Below are 12781 nucleotides of genomic sequence, written 5' to 3'. Positions count from 1 at the left end.
GCCCCAGATCCTGTTGCAAAACCAACTGCTTTCTGTAGATTCGTGACGCAGCTGATGAATACGCATGAAGCAACCTGGCAGGATGGGGAGGATTTGTGTAGACACAAAATTACACTAACCCTATTTAACCAGTTTATGACCGAAATAGGTCCTCATCGGCCTCCAGATTGAGTAGGTGTGCGGATGGCAATCTGGAGGCAGGGCATGTCAGACACCTAGACTCCAGAGCCCCCTTTATTGCTAGACTAGAAGCATTTTGTCAGGCAAAACAACAGGAGAGGGGGTCCATATCACCCATGAAACAATCACCAGGACAGACTGTATCAGAATTTTACTTAAACATGGAAAGTATGATGGCAGATGAAGGACTAGATTTGGCTCTACCAGTCATGATCCAAGCTTTCAATAGACAATTTTTGGAAGGCTTAATTCCACAAATAAGTGAGAGGTTGAAGGCCTGTACCCCGGAATGGAGGGCAATCAGAGATAGAGGGGCGTTACTACAGAAGGCGCAAGGCATAGAGGCGGATTTGGCAAAAGTCAAAGGGAGAAGACAGCATGTAATTAATGTAGTTACAGGTCCACAAGAGCAAAATAGGAGCTCCTCCCGCAAGCCCCTCACTTGTTATTATTGTAACAAGATTGGTCACATTAAACGAAACTGTAGGAAGAGAATGAGGGATGAGGAGGAGGAAGGTGCCGGTAGGGATCAGACCAGGGACAGACGCAATGACGATAATAGGGGACAAAGAGATGGTCCGAGGGCATGACTCGCTCCTGTCCTAGGAAAATCGCATACAAAAATGTTACACATCCCAATACAAATAGACACTAAAATCATCTCATGTTTAGTGGACAGTGGAGCTTCGCGCAGCCTGCTCTCAGACTCGGTGATACGGCCCGGCCAGGAGTCCACTGAAACAGTATTAATAACTGGATATGATGGCATTTTAGCTGACGCCCCGCTGACAAAACCTCTAAAAGTTAAAGTAGGGAACCACATGTTCCTTTCACGCTTTCTGGTATCTAGAGGAGCCCCCACTAATTTGCTAGGAGCTGACATTTTGCAGAAAATAGGAGCTAACATTACCTATCACCCAGATGGCACTGTCACCTTAGCTATAGGGGATAATCAAGAACACATGGAGATGTGTAACCTGATACAATACCTAGAGGAGGAATCGGAACTATCCGGTCCATCTCCTTCAGACTTAGATCAGATTTTGTCGTCCCTTCCAGAAGGACTATGGGAGAAACATCCAGCTGATGTTGGACTTTTGCCCATACCTCCGGTTACCCTACAGCTGGTTCCAGGAGCAGTGCTTCCCCAACAAAAACAGTATCCACTCAGTGCACCCCAAGAAGCGGCCATAGAAATGCAGGTCCAATCCTTGTTAAAAAGTGGAGCGCTAAAAGAGGTAAAATCACCGGCGAATACTCCTTTGTACCCGGTTAAAAAGAAATCAGTAACCGGTAGTCCGGTTAAGTACAGAATGGTCCAAGACCTTAGAGCGGTCAACAAAATACTAGCGGCGATGACACCTTTAGTACCCAATCCACATACATTACTGTCACAAATACCATCAACCAGTATGTACTTTACGGTTATAGATTTGGCTAACGCTTTCTTTTCCGTCCCACTTGCGGAAGAGTGCCAACTATGGTTTGCATTTTCCCTCAAAAATCGACAACTACCTACCTCAGGGTATGGCGCATTCACCTACCTTGTATTCGCAGGCATTGCAAACGGTATTGGGGGAATGGATACCACCTGATTCCTGTGTATTGTTACAATATGTGGATGATTTATTGTTATGCTGCCCTGACACGGAAACTTGTTTGGCCACCACCCTTGCACTGTTGCAATTTTTGGCAGAAAAAGGTTGTAAGGTTAACAAGAAAAAGTTACAAGTATGTCAGAAAAAGGTTGTTTTCTTAGGACATTGTATATCACAAGGTATAAGACATCTCACTAAGGAAAGGGTTCAAGTGATAAAGGGAATGTTACCCCCACGGAATTTCAAACAATTGCGTATGTTTTTAGGTATAGTGTCATAATGTAGACAATGGATACCACACGCTAGCTAGAAAATCGTGCCATATATGCTTACGGAAGTAGCTTATGAGTCGTCTGTCGCTCTGAAAGAGTTGTTGATTTCTGCACCGGCTATCGGTATACCAGATTACACCAAGACATTTCATCTGTACATTTCTGAGATCACTGGACACGCCACAGGGGTTTTGACAAAGACCCGTTGCATACTTCTCAGCAGCACTAGATCCTGTGTCCAGAGGTTCACCGTCCTGTGTACGGGCGGTAGCTGCAGTGTCAATTATCATAGATAAGTCATCAGAAATTGTTCTAGACAATCCAGTTGTAGTACACACCACACACGATATACATGCAATCTTGTCTCAAGTACAGCCCAAACACATTTCCATGGCCCGACAACTAAGGTTACAGTGTACTTTACTCTTACCTCCAAATGTCACTTTTCAGCGCTGTACAACTTTAAATTTGGCCACCTTTTTGCCTCTTCTGTCACCAGATTTGGCAAGGGGGAATGATAGTGCTAATAGCGCTAATAAGGAAAGGAATGCGGAAACTGACACCCTTTTGTTTAAGGAGATAGATGAACACGATTGTTTTCAGCTCATGGAACAGGAGACAATGGGGTTCCCACATGTTACAGATACACCAATTTTAAATGCTGAGCACACCTTGTACATAGATGGCAGCAGGTTTGCTGATGATAAGGGGAGATATCACACAGGATATGCTGTAGAAACTGACACACAGGTAATTGAAGCACGGTCCTTACCAGTCCACATGTCAGCACAAGAAGCAGAATTAACAGCTTTGGAAAAAGCCCTAGAATACTTAAAAGGACGAGAAGGGAATATCTACACTGACTCTGCCTACGCTTATGGTGTAGCGCACGATTATGGCCAAATATGGAAAGCTAGAGGTTATCTGACAGCAGCAGGTACACCTGTAAAACATGGAGAAGGGATTAAGAGAGTCCTGAGCAATCTTCAAAAGGTTAAACGAGTGGTTATCATGAAGATAGCGGCACACACGAGCGCAAAAACAATTGAGGCAAAAGGAAATGCATTTGCAGATTTGACTGCAAAACAGGCAGCTCTAGGGGAAGGAGGCCCTGAGACCTTAGCAGCCATAGAGGTAAGTATCCCAGACCCAACATGGCAGCAGCTGAACAAATTACAGGAACAAGCAGGGGAGAGCGAGAAGGATAGGTGGGTCAGGATGGGAGCTGCACTAGACCTTGACAATGTATGGAGGGAAGGGGGCAAAGTATGCCTCTATGTATCCAGCAATGGCGGCGGCAGTTCACCTACCCACACACGTCAGTTCCAATTCCATGTATAGGATTGTGAACCAAGGATGGCTCGCCCCTGGATTCAGTAGTACTGCGAGAAACTACTGTGCAGCCTGCCAAATCTGTCTCCTGAATAACCCAGGGCAGAAAGTAAAAACCCCACGAAAACACCAGGTCCGGGCCCAATACCCCTTCCAGAGACTGCAAATTGATTATATACAAATGCCTAAGAGCGGCCCCTTTGAATTTGTTCTCGTGTGCATCGATTTATTTTCAGGCTGGCCCAAAAGTTACCCAGTGAAATCAGCTACAGCAAAAGCCACAGCCAAGAAACTGATCACTGAGCTAATACCTAGGTTTGGTCTTCCTGAAACCATAGAATCAGATAGGGGGACACACTTTACAGGAGAAATCATGCAGAATGTGATGGCTATGTTAGGGATTCAACAGAGTTTTCACACCCCTTACCACCCACAGAGTTCAGGATCAGTAGAAAGAGTAAATGGGACAATAAAGTTAAAAATACAAAAAGCCATGCAGGAGTTAAATAAACCATGGCCTGAGTGCCTACCCTTAGCTTTGTTCTCCATAAGATATACCCCAACAGGAAAAACAGGGCTATCTTCGTATGAAATACTTTTTGGGAGTGCACCCAGACTAGGTTTATACTTTCCCCAGAGTATGCAATTGCAATGTGATAGTTTGACTGCATATGTGATACAATTACAACAACGTCTAACTAAGATCCACAAAAGTGTGTATTCTTCTGTTACGGACCCTAACTCAATAGCAGGAACACACACACTGCAACCAGGAGATTATGTATATGTAAAGAAACACACCAGGAGAACCCTAGAACCCCGTTTTGAAGGACCATTCCAAGTATTGTTAACCACTCCTACTTCAGTGAAATTGGAGGGAAAACCCACCTGGATACATGCCTCACATTGCAAGAAGGAACCTGGGAAAACAACATTATGAGATACCTACTTGTCTACTGTTTGTGTAAGCTTGCTATTTTACAGTTATATGCCTGGACTCCTGGTATTAATGTGACTGAAGTTTACGACACAGCAGGGATACTTTGGGTTGTAGATGATCAAAAGGTAGCCAATGATTCAGGGTATGCCATGGATGAATATATCACGGTAGGGAATTTCACGGTTGAGGGACACAAAGGACCATTGCACATAGATCAAAACATAGTATGGATAAGGGCAGAACCACCGGCAGAAGTAAATATAACATTTCAACTAAACACAAGCATGGGATGGCCTTTTAGTAATACTAAGAAACATAAATGTCATCAATTAGGACCCTCTCAAACGTGGAAACAGGCACAGGAACAAATTTGGGAACAGATGTATAACGTTCTGGTAACAGTGGCAGGAGGAGAAAACATATCAGAAGACATGTTCACCCTAACAGATATTGTAGCAATTAATCGGTCCAGTACTTTTCTCTGTGCCTCCTGGTGGAGAGAGGAAAGAATAGATGGGTGGTATTGGAATGCACAGTCCTACGGGTTTAATATACAGATCAGGGAGGAAGTGGCCCCCGTATTTGAGTCGTCCATGCTATCACCAATACCTAGCACTTGTATCAATGTGTCAGTATCACAACAGAAAACCAAGATTAAGTTTAACATAACCTTTCCAGAAACACCAAAATGTAGATACAAACGTGCCTGGTATGACACTGTATTGGGATTAGTAGGCACTGGAATGGGGGTCTTGAATTCAGTAGAAAGAGAAGAGATGAATAACAGATGGAGACATGCAGGAGGACATGTGGCTGATAGCCTAATGATCACAAGCAAATGGTTACAAACCACCTTTGAGACTCAACTCCAGGAAATACCTCTTTTACGATACATAGGTGAATTAATAAATCATACGGTAATAACAGACAACATATTGTGGAATCAGAGTCAACAGTTCATACATTTCACTCAGTGTTCCCTAGATACCTTATCATACCACATACAGATAAACAGAGCTAGAGTGGAGTTGCAGTTAGGAAATTATCATACTTGGATGAAATATTTCAGGGGGTTGAACGATAATGGCATATGGTTTGAGGTAAAAGGGAATGAGATAGAATGTGAACAAAAGTGGTGTACGGGCAAGTTTGAGGCCTATAAAATAGAAGAGATAGTAAAAATGTGTAAAATGGTGGTAATGCCTCTTATTATAAAAAATGAATTTTAGTATCCTGAAATATATGGGAAATATGTGGACAATAAGAATGGAACACACGACCTTAGTTTATGTGAAAAGACAAATAAAGGAATAGTATGTGGGAGAAGTTCCCTTGTATGTGAACCTTGTCTGCTGAAACATCAAACTAGCATATGTAAGTTTCAGAGGTCATCTGTTAATGAAAGTAATAGATTCATCGAAATAGGACCTCAACATATATGTATAATCACAAATAATAGTAACACCTTTGATAGCATTGAATAGATCTGCCCCTTTTTCGGGATGTATTAAGGACATAAAAATATTAAAGTGGGGTAATGATACATATCTTTTTGAACCAGATGTAGAAAAGATATTTTCTTCTGTCTATCAAATATCTAATCTTACCGATACTACACCCTTCATAATTTCCCTAGACCCACTAAGGCAGATCCTGGAACAGTCAGAGCTGCTCAGACAATATATAGAAACACTAGAACACACTTTACAAAATAACCTTATATCTGCAGTAATAGACAAAGGCAGACTTGTGCATTTATCTTCACAGATACAACAGGATACTTCTCCACATTGGTATGATATTTTTAATGGTATGTCTTCCACGGCAACTAGCATATTCAATTGGTTATTTAGTCCTATGCTAATTGTAATTTCTTTACTAGTAGTACTCACTATTATAAATATATGTGTATATAGGAAAATTCAAAAGAAGGTAAAGCGGATGGAGAGAAGATATTAAACTGTTGGATTGACATCACCCTTCTCCCACAAACTCCTCTTCAGAATTTAAGATGTTGGTAATACCTGGGGGGATGGGAGCAATTCCCCTCTGGCAACCCGCGGTCAGGGAAAGTACCCTGGGGAAAGATTAACTAGAACTTGTTCATGAGGACCCAGGGGAGGGAGAGGGATGATGTCAAAGGGGGAAATTGAGAAGATCAGGTTGTTCTAAGTTAGAGTTGTTCTTTACTTGTTTTTCAGAAATTGGTGTTTGATGCAATATGGGAGTAGTTATGGCATCCGCCCCCATCCGCCCCCCATGGGTCACATCGCATGATCACTTGTGTAACCAAGTATTACCTTATATGGAAATCGTATGATAACTGTTATCTTGCTGACCTGTCTTTGGTTGTGTATAAATACCTCTAAATAAAAAACCTTAAATTTGGCACGGGACTTCATGCTCGGAGCTGATATACGGAGAACGGTCTCTGTGTCTTATTTCTAAGAGAAGAGCATAAAAATTGTGAAACAGCAATATAAACTCATTAATGTGACCACATTGATAGTCACACTTAACAACAGTAAACTGGCCCTTTGTTTAGAAAGTTTGAAGACCCCTGCGCTAGACGGATGGGGAATGGATCCCCATGTGTCTTTTTTTAGCAGATCGAATGGGATGTCGGTGGGTGTAAACTACATAGAGGACAATAGAGGCTCCAATTGTGTGCACCTGAAAAACTGACAGGCACTTGTGTGAAAAGGGGTCTAAGAATGCAAATTAAGATAATAAACATTACATTTGAGAATCTAGGAGATCCAGGTTTGTGAGGCCGCGTACACACGCGCGGACTGTTTGCCCAACCTTGTTCGTCAAACAGTTTCGGCAAACAGTCCGCTCAAAATTTGCATGAGCGGACTTGCCCACACACGAGCGGACTGTTTCAGCGAACTGTTTGCCAAACAGTTCGCTCAACTTTTGAAATGAACGGACTCGCCCACGTAAGGAGGAGGCAAATCCGCCCATTTCGAGCGCGTGTACAGGTAGGCGGGGCCCGCGAAGGAGACGTCGCGGGCTCCGCCGCCTGGAATGGGCTTAAAGGGGAACCCCAACGCCGAAAAAAATCGGCGTGGGGGTTCCCCCAAAGTCCACACCAGACCCTTGTCCGAGCACGCTACCCGGCCGGCCAGGAAAGGGGGGCGAGCGAGCGCGCCCCCCCTCCTGAGCCGTACCAGGCCGCGTGCGCTCAACATGGGGGGGGTGCCTTGGGGAAGGGGGGGCCGCGCGGCCCCCCACCCCAAAGCACCTTGTCCCCATGTCGATGAGGACAAGGGCCTCTTCCCGACAACCCTGGCCGTTGGTTGTCGGGGTCTGCGGGCGGGGGGCTTATCGGAATCCGGGAGCCCCCTTTAAGAAGGGGGCCCCCGGATACCGGCCCCCCACCCTATGTGAATGAGTATGGGGTACAATGTACCCCTACCCATTCACCTGTGAAATAAAGTACAAAAAAAAAACACAACACAGGGAAAAAATATTTTATTGCACAGCTCCGGGGGTCTTCCGTCTTCGGGGGTCTTCTCGCCGGACTCCTCCGCTATCTGTGTGTAGCTCTTTTACTAGCGGAGGAGTCCGGCTTTCTTCCTCCCCGCCGCCGGCCTCTTCTCCCGACTTCGGGGGTCTTGTCCCCCTCTTCGGTTCTTCTGCCGGGCCACCGCGCCTTCTTGTAGCTCTTTTGCAGGCGGTGGCCCGGTCTTCTGTCGCCGCTGCCTTCCGTTCTTCTGTCGCCGCCTTCGGTTCTTCTGCCGGGCCACCGCGCCTTCTTGTAGCTCTTTTACAGGCGGTGGCCCGGTCTTCTGTCGCCGCTGTCGTCGCCGCCGCCGCCGCCTTCCGTTCTTGTTCTTCTTCTTGTTCTTCTTCTTCTTCTCCTGGAGATGTTGACTCGACGAGCTCTCCGGGCGGAATGCCAGGGACACGCTCCGCTGCCACTTATATAGTGACAATGGGGCGGTGTCACATGGTATATGTCACATGGGTTGGTCACATGGGTTGATGTCACATGGGGACTATGACATCGTAAGGGGGCGGGGTCACCATGTGACCAACCCATGTGAAATATACCATGTGACACCGCCCCATTGTCACTATATAAGTGACCGCACAGCGCGGCTCTGGCATTCCGGCCGGAGAGCTCGTCGAGTCAACATCTCCAGGAGAAGAAGAAGAAGAACAAGAAGAAGAACAAGAACGGAAGGCGGCGGCGGCGGCGACGACGACAGCGGCGACAGAAGACCGGGCCACCGCCTGTAAAAGAGCTATAAGAAGGCGCGGTGGCCCGGCAGAAGAACCGAAGGCGGCGACAGAAGAACGGAAGGCAGCGGCGACAGAAGACCGGGCCACTGCCTGCAAAAGAGCTACAAGAAGGCGCGGTGGCCCGGCAGAAGAACCGAAGAGGGGGACAAGACCCCCGAAGTCGGGAGAAGAGGCCGGCGGCGGGGAGGAAGAAAGCCGGACTCCTCCGCTAGTAAAAGAGCTACACACAGATAGCGGAGGAGTCCGGCGAGAAGACCCCCGAAGACGGAAGACCCCCGGAGCTGTGCAATAAAATATTTTTTCCCTGTGTTGTGTTTTTTTTTGTACTTTATTTCACAGGTGAATGGGTAGGGGTACATTGTACCCCATACTCATTCACATAGGGTGGGGGGGCCGGTATTCCGATAAGCCCCCCGCCCGCAGACCCCGACAACCAACGGCCAGGGTTGTCGGGAAGAGGCCCTTGTCCTCATCAACATGGGGACAAGGTGCTTTGGGGTGGGGGGGCCGCGCGGCCCCCCTTCCCCAAGGCACCCCCCATGTTGAGGGCACGCGGCCTGGTACGGCTCAGGAGGGGGGGCGCGCTCGCTCGCCCCCCTTTCCTGGCCGGCCGGGTAGCGTGCTCGGACAAGGGTCTGGTGTGGACTTTGGGGGAACCCCCACGCCGATTTTTTTCGGCGTTGGGGTTCCCCTTTAAGCCCATTCCAGGCGGCGGAGCCTGCGACGTCTCCCTCGCGGGCCCCGCCTACCTGTACACGCGCTCGAAATGGGCGGACTTTCCGAGCGGGAACAGTTTGCTCATTTCGAAAGTAGCCTACACACGGGCGGGCTGTTCGCTCAAACACAGTTTCAGCGGACAGTTTTTCGGAATTTCCGAAAGACTTTGTCCGTCCAACTGTCCGCTGAAACTGTCCGCTGAAAGCCCACACACGGGCGGACTGTCCGCCCAAACACTGTTCAGCGGACAAGGTTGGGCGAACAGTCCGCCCGTGTGTACGCGGCCTGAGATTCTGTCCTGCGTATCTTTTTTAATTTTCAAGAGATCAGTTCCTCTGTTTTATTTATTCTTTTTTTTATTGAGGGCCTATTCAGTCAAAGAAGAAAATCCATTTTTTTTTCAGGTGAGGCAGATAGTAATGCAAGGTGTGGGGAGTTTGTGTATATTTTGCAGAATGTTTTCCCTAAATAGGAATAGAAGAGGGAAAGCCCAACAGATGTGGACCATATTCCTTATGTCTTTATTACACCTTCAACATGTGGAAGTCGTTTGAGGTTCATATTTGTAAATATCTGCTGGGCATCTGTACGTTCAAGTTAACATTTTGTAAATCTTATTTGGAAGTGCATGACAGATCTCAGTGTGAAGTAGGGATGAGCCCGATGTTTGAGTCGAACATCTGGTGTTCGCCTGTTTACCGAATAGTGAACAATTCGGGGTGTTCGCGGCAAATTTGAAAGCCACCGAACACCCTTTAAAAGTCTATTTGAGAAATCAAAAGTGCTAATTTTAAAGCCTTATATGCATGATATTGTCATAAAAAGTGTTTGGGGTCCTGGGTCCTGCCTCAGGGGACACTACGGGGAAGCCATAGGAATGTCCCCGTGCATCAGAGGGGGGCAGGGTAACCCGGGGACATCCCGAGTGGCCCTGCCCTCAGTTATAAAAGAACTGACACCTGAGAGGATGGTCATTACGGCGGGTGCCTCCTATGTAGGTGAATCGGTGGTGGCGTGAGCTTTTTTTTTCAGTCCGTTGGAGTGAGAGAAGATGAATGGACTTCGTGGGACATTTACATTTTTAATAAAGGACTTGGCCCAAGCCGTGTCATGTCATTTTTACCATTTTCACACTTTTTTGGTGAAATGGTAGGGGTACCAGAGGCCGGGATCTGGGGGTCCCCTTGTTAAAAGGGAATTTCCAGATTCCGATAGGTCTCCCGCCCGCAGAACCCCACAAGCACCGGGCAAGGGTGGTGGGGATGAGGTCCTTGTCCCCATCAACATGGGGGCAAGGTGCTTTGGGGGGCTACTCCAAAGCACCCCCCCATGTTAAGGGGAATGTGGCCTGGTACGGTTCAGGAGGGAGCGCTCTCCCACCTCCCCTCTTTTTTTATGACCTGCCAGGTTACGTGCTCAGATAAGGGTCTGCTATAGACCACACCATTTTTTTTTACATTTTGGTGCAGGGTTCCCCTTAATATCCATACCAGACCTGAAGGGCCTGACATGGAATTTTAAGGGACCCCCACGGAATTATTATTTTTTTCAATTTTGGTTCAGGGTCCCCCTTAATATTCATACCAGACCCAAAGGTCCTGGTAATGGACTGTGGGGGAATCCCATGCCGTTTTTTGCAATGACTTTTATGTATATTGCCAGGACTGACAAATCATTACAGCCGCGAGTAGTTTTAAATTACTTTTTTCCTTTAGAAATGTCATTTTGTGCAGGGACTGTTGTAAAAACAGGAAATATGCGCTTTACAGGCATACTATAGACACCCCCCCCCCCCGGTACGAAATTTAAAGGAATATTTCACTTTGATCGTTTCACTTTAAGCATTATTAAAATCCCCAAACACTTTTTTTGACAATAACTTGCATATAAGCCTTTAAAATGAGCACTTTTGATTATTCATGTTCATGTCCCTTAGACTTTAACTGTGTTTGAACACATTTTTTGCCTGTTCGCATTTTCTGCTGTAAACCGAATCGGGCGGTGTTCGGCTCATCCCTAGTGTGAATGCCCTGTTCCATTTCAATCCAGGGTCAAGAACTATGTGTGTACTGTGGTGTTGTACTGAAGTGTTGAGAAATGGGGGCACATTCCTGTAATAATAGGTTTTATATGGTAGATATCACCTGAGAGGGTTTAGTTTTGTTTCATAGGCTGTTAATGAGTTAATGTGGGTGTGAAAGTGGCCCAGGGAGTGGATGAAATATGTTAGTTGAGAGTGTTCCATCCATTATTAATTTTGTTTTCTGATTGGAATGTCTAAGCCCCCGTTCACACCGGTGCGACTTGTCATGTGATTTGCCTGTTCCAAATCACATGACAAACTTTACCCTATTGCCGGCAATAGAACTGTTAATGTCGCAGTGATTATGAAAAAGGTTCCTGCACTACTTTTTTTTTTCCAAAGGTTTTTATTCAGAGTTTTTAGAAGAACAAAGAGTAATGCATGCAAAAAAAAGTTTTACATTTTTCATACAACAGAGCATTTAATAAGCATGTTGTTTGTAAAGGTGCATAAGACCTATCTGGATGGAAACAGATATAAACATTTCAAACATTGAGCAATACTGGTAGTCATGAGGAAGGTCAGGGACGCAGTCCAGTATCCTCTAGACACCCCAATTGGGCTCAAATGTGTCGAAGATATAGACTAACCCCCGTCCCCCTCTCCTCTCTAAAGGTGCATTTTCTGGTTGTGAACTTTAATGGATAGTAAAATTTGTATATCCACCAAACAACAAATGTGAATCTGCATATTCTGTAACGTGCCGGTCTTCGTTTTGAGTGTAAGCTGGGAAGAAACGCTAAAGGAATAAAAGGGGAGGGGGTTTAGGGAATCCATTCTCATCTGCTAGGTGGTATTGGCGTTAGAGATTCAATTCTATTTTTTAGGCAGATATTCAAGCAAATTCATCCGATGTTACAAAGTGGTGCCAACAGGACCAAACCTAGGTGAATTTGGATTGTGTCTCTTTCGCTTAGTGTACAAGCTCCACCATCTCTGCGATTTTTGTTCAAAACCATTCTGCTATTGTGGGAGGGTTGGGGTTACATCAATGGCATTTATCAGGTGCATGGCTAGAGAGTGGCAGTACGTTTTTGGCGAAATGGATGAGTGATGTAGCAGGAATTGTGCTGGGGCAAAGTCTAAGGGGAATGTTGTAATCTGTTTGGTAAGGCGGTGGACTTCCTTCCAAAATGGTTGGATTAGTGGACATGTCCAGCATATTTATATTAGTGAACCTTCAGCGTTGTTGCATCACCAACAATTGGGTGAAATCTTATGCCGCGCACACATGACCGGACTTTTCAGCAGACTAGGTCCGACTGACTTTCGGCTGAGTTCCGACAGACTTTCTGAAGAAACGAACGTGGCCACACACGAACGGAGAAAGTCTGTTCATTTTGAACATCATGACGTAAACGGGACTAAACAAGGAAGTTCAATAGCCAGCAGCCAATAGCTTCCCTTG

This window comes from Lithobates pipiens, unplaced genomic scaffold, assembly GCF_037356315.1.
Source record: "Lithobates pipiens isolate NorthernLeopardFrog02 unplaced genomic scaffold, aLitPip1_a1.2 Scaffold_16, whole genome shotgun sequence".
NCBI classification, from domain to species: Eukaryota; Metazoa; Chordata; class Amphibia; order Anura; family Ranidae; genus Lithobates; species Lithobates pipiens.
The sequence above is the reverse complement of the archived record's forward strand: the minus strand, read 5'-3'. Positions refer to the sequence as shown.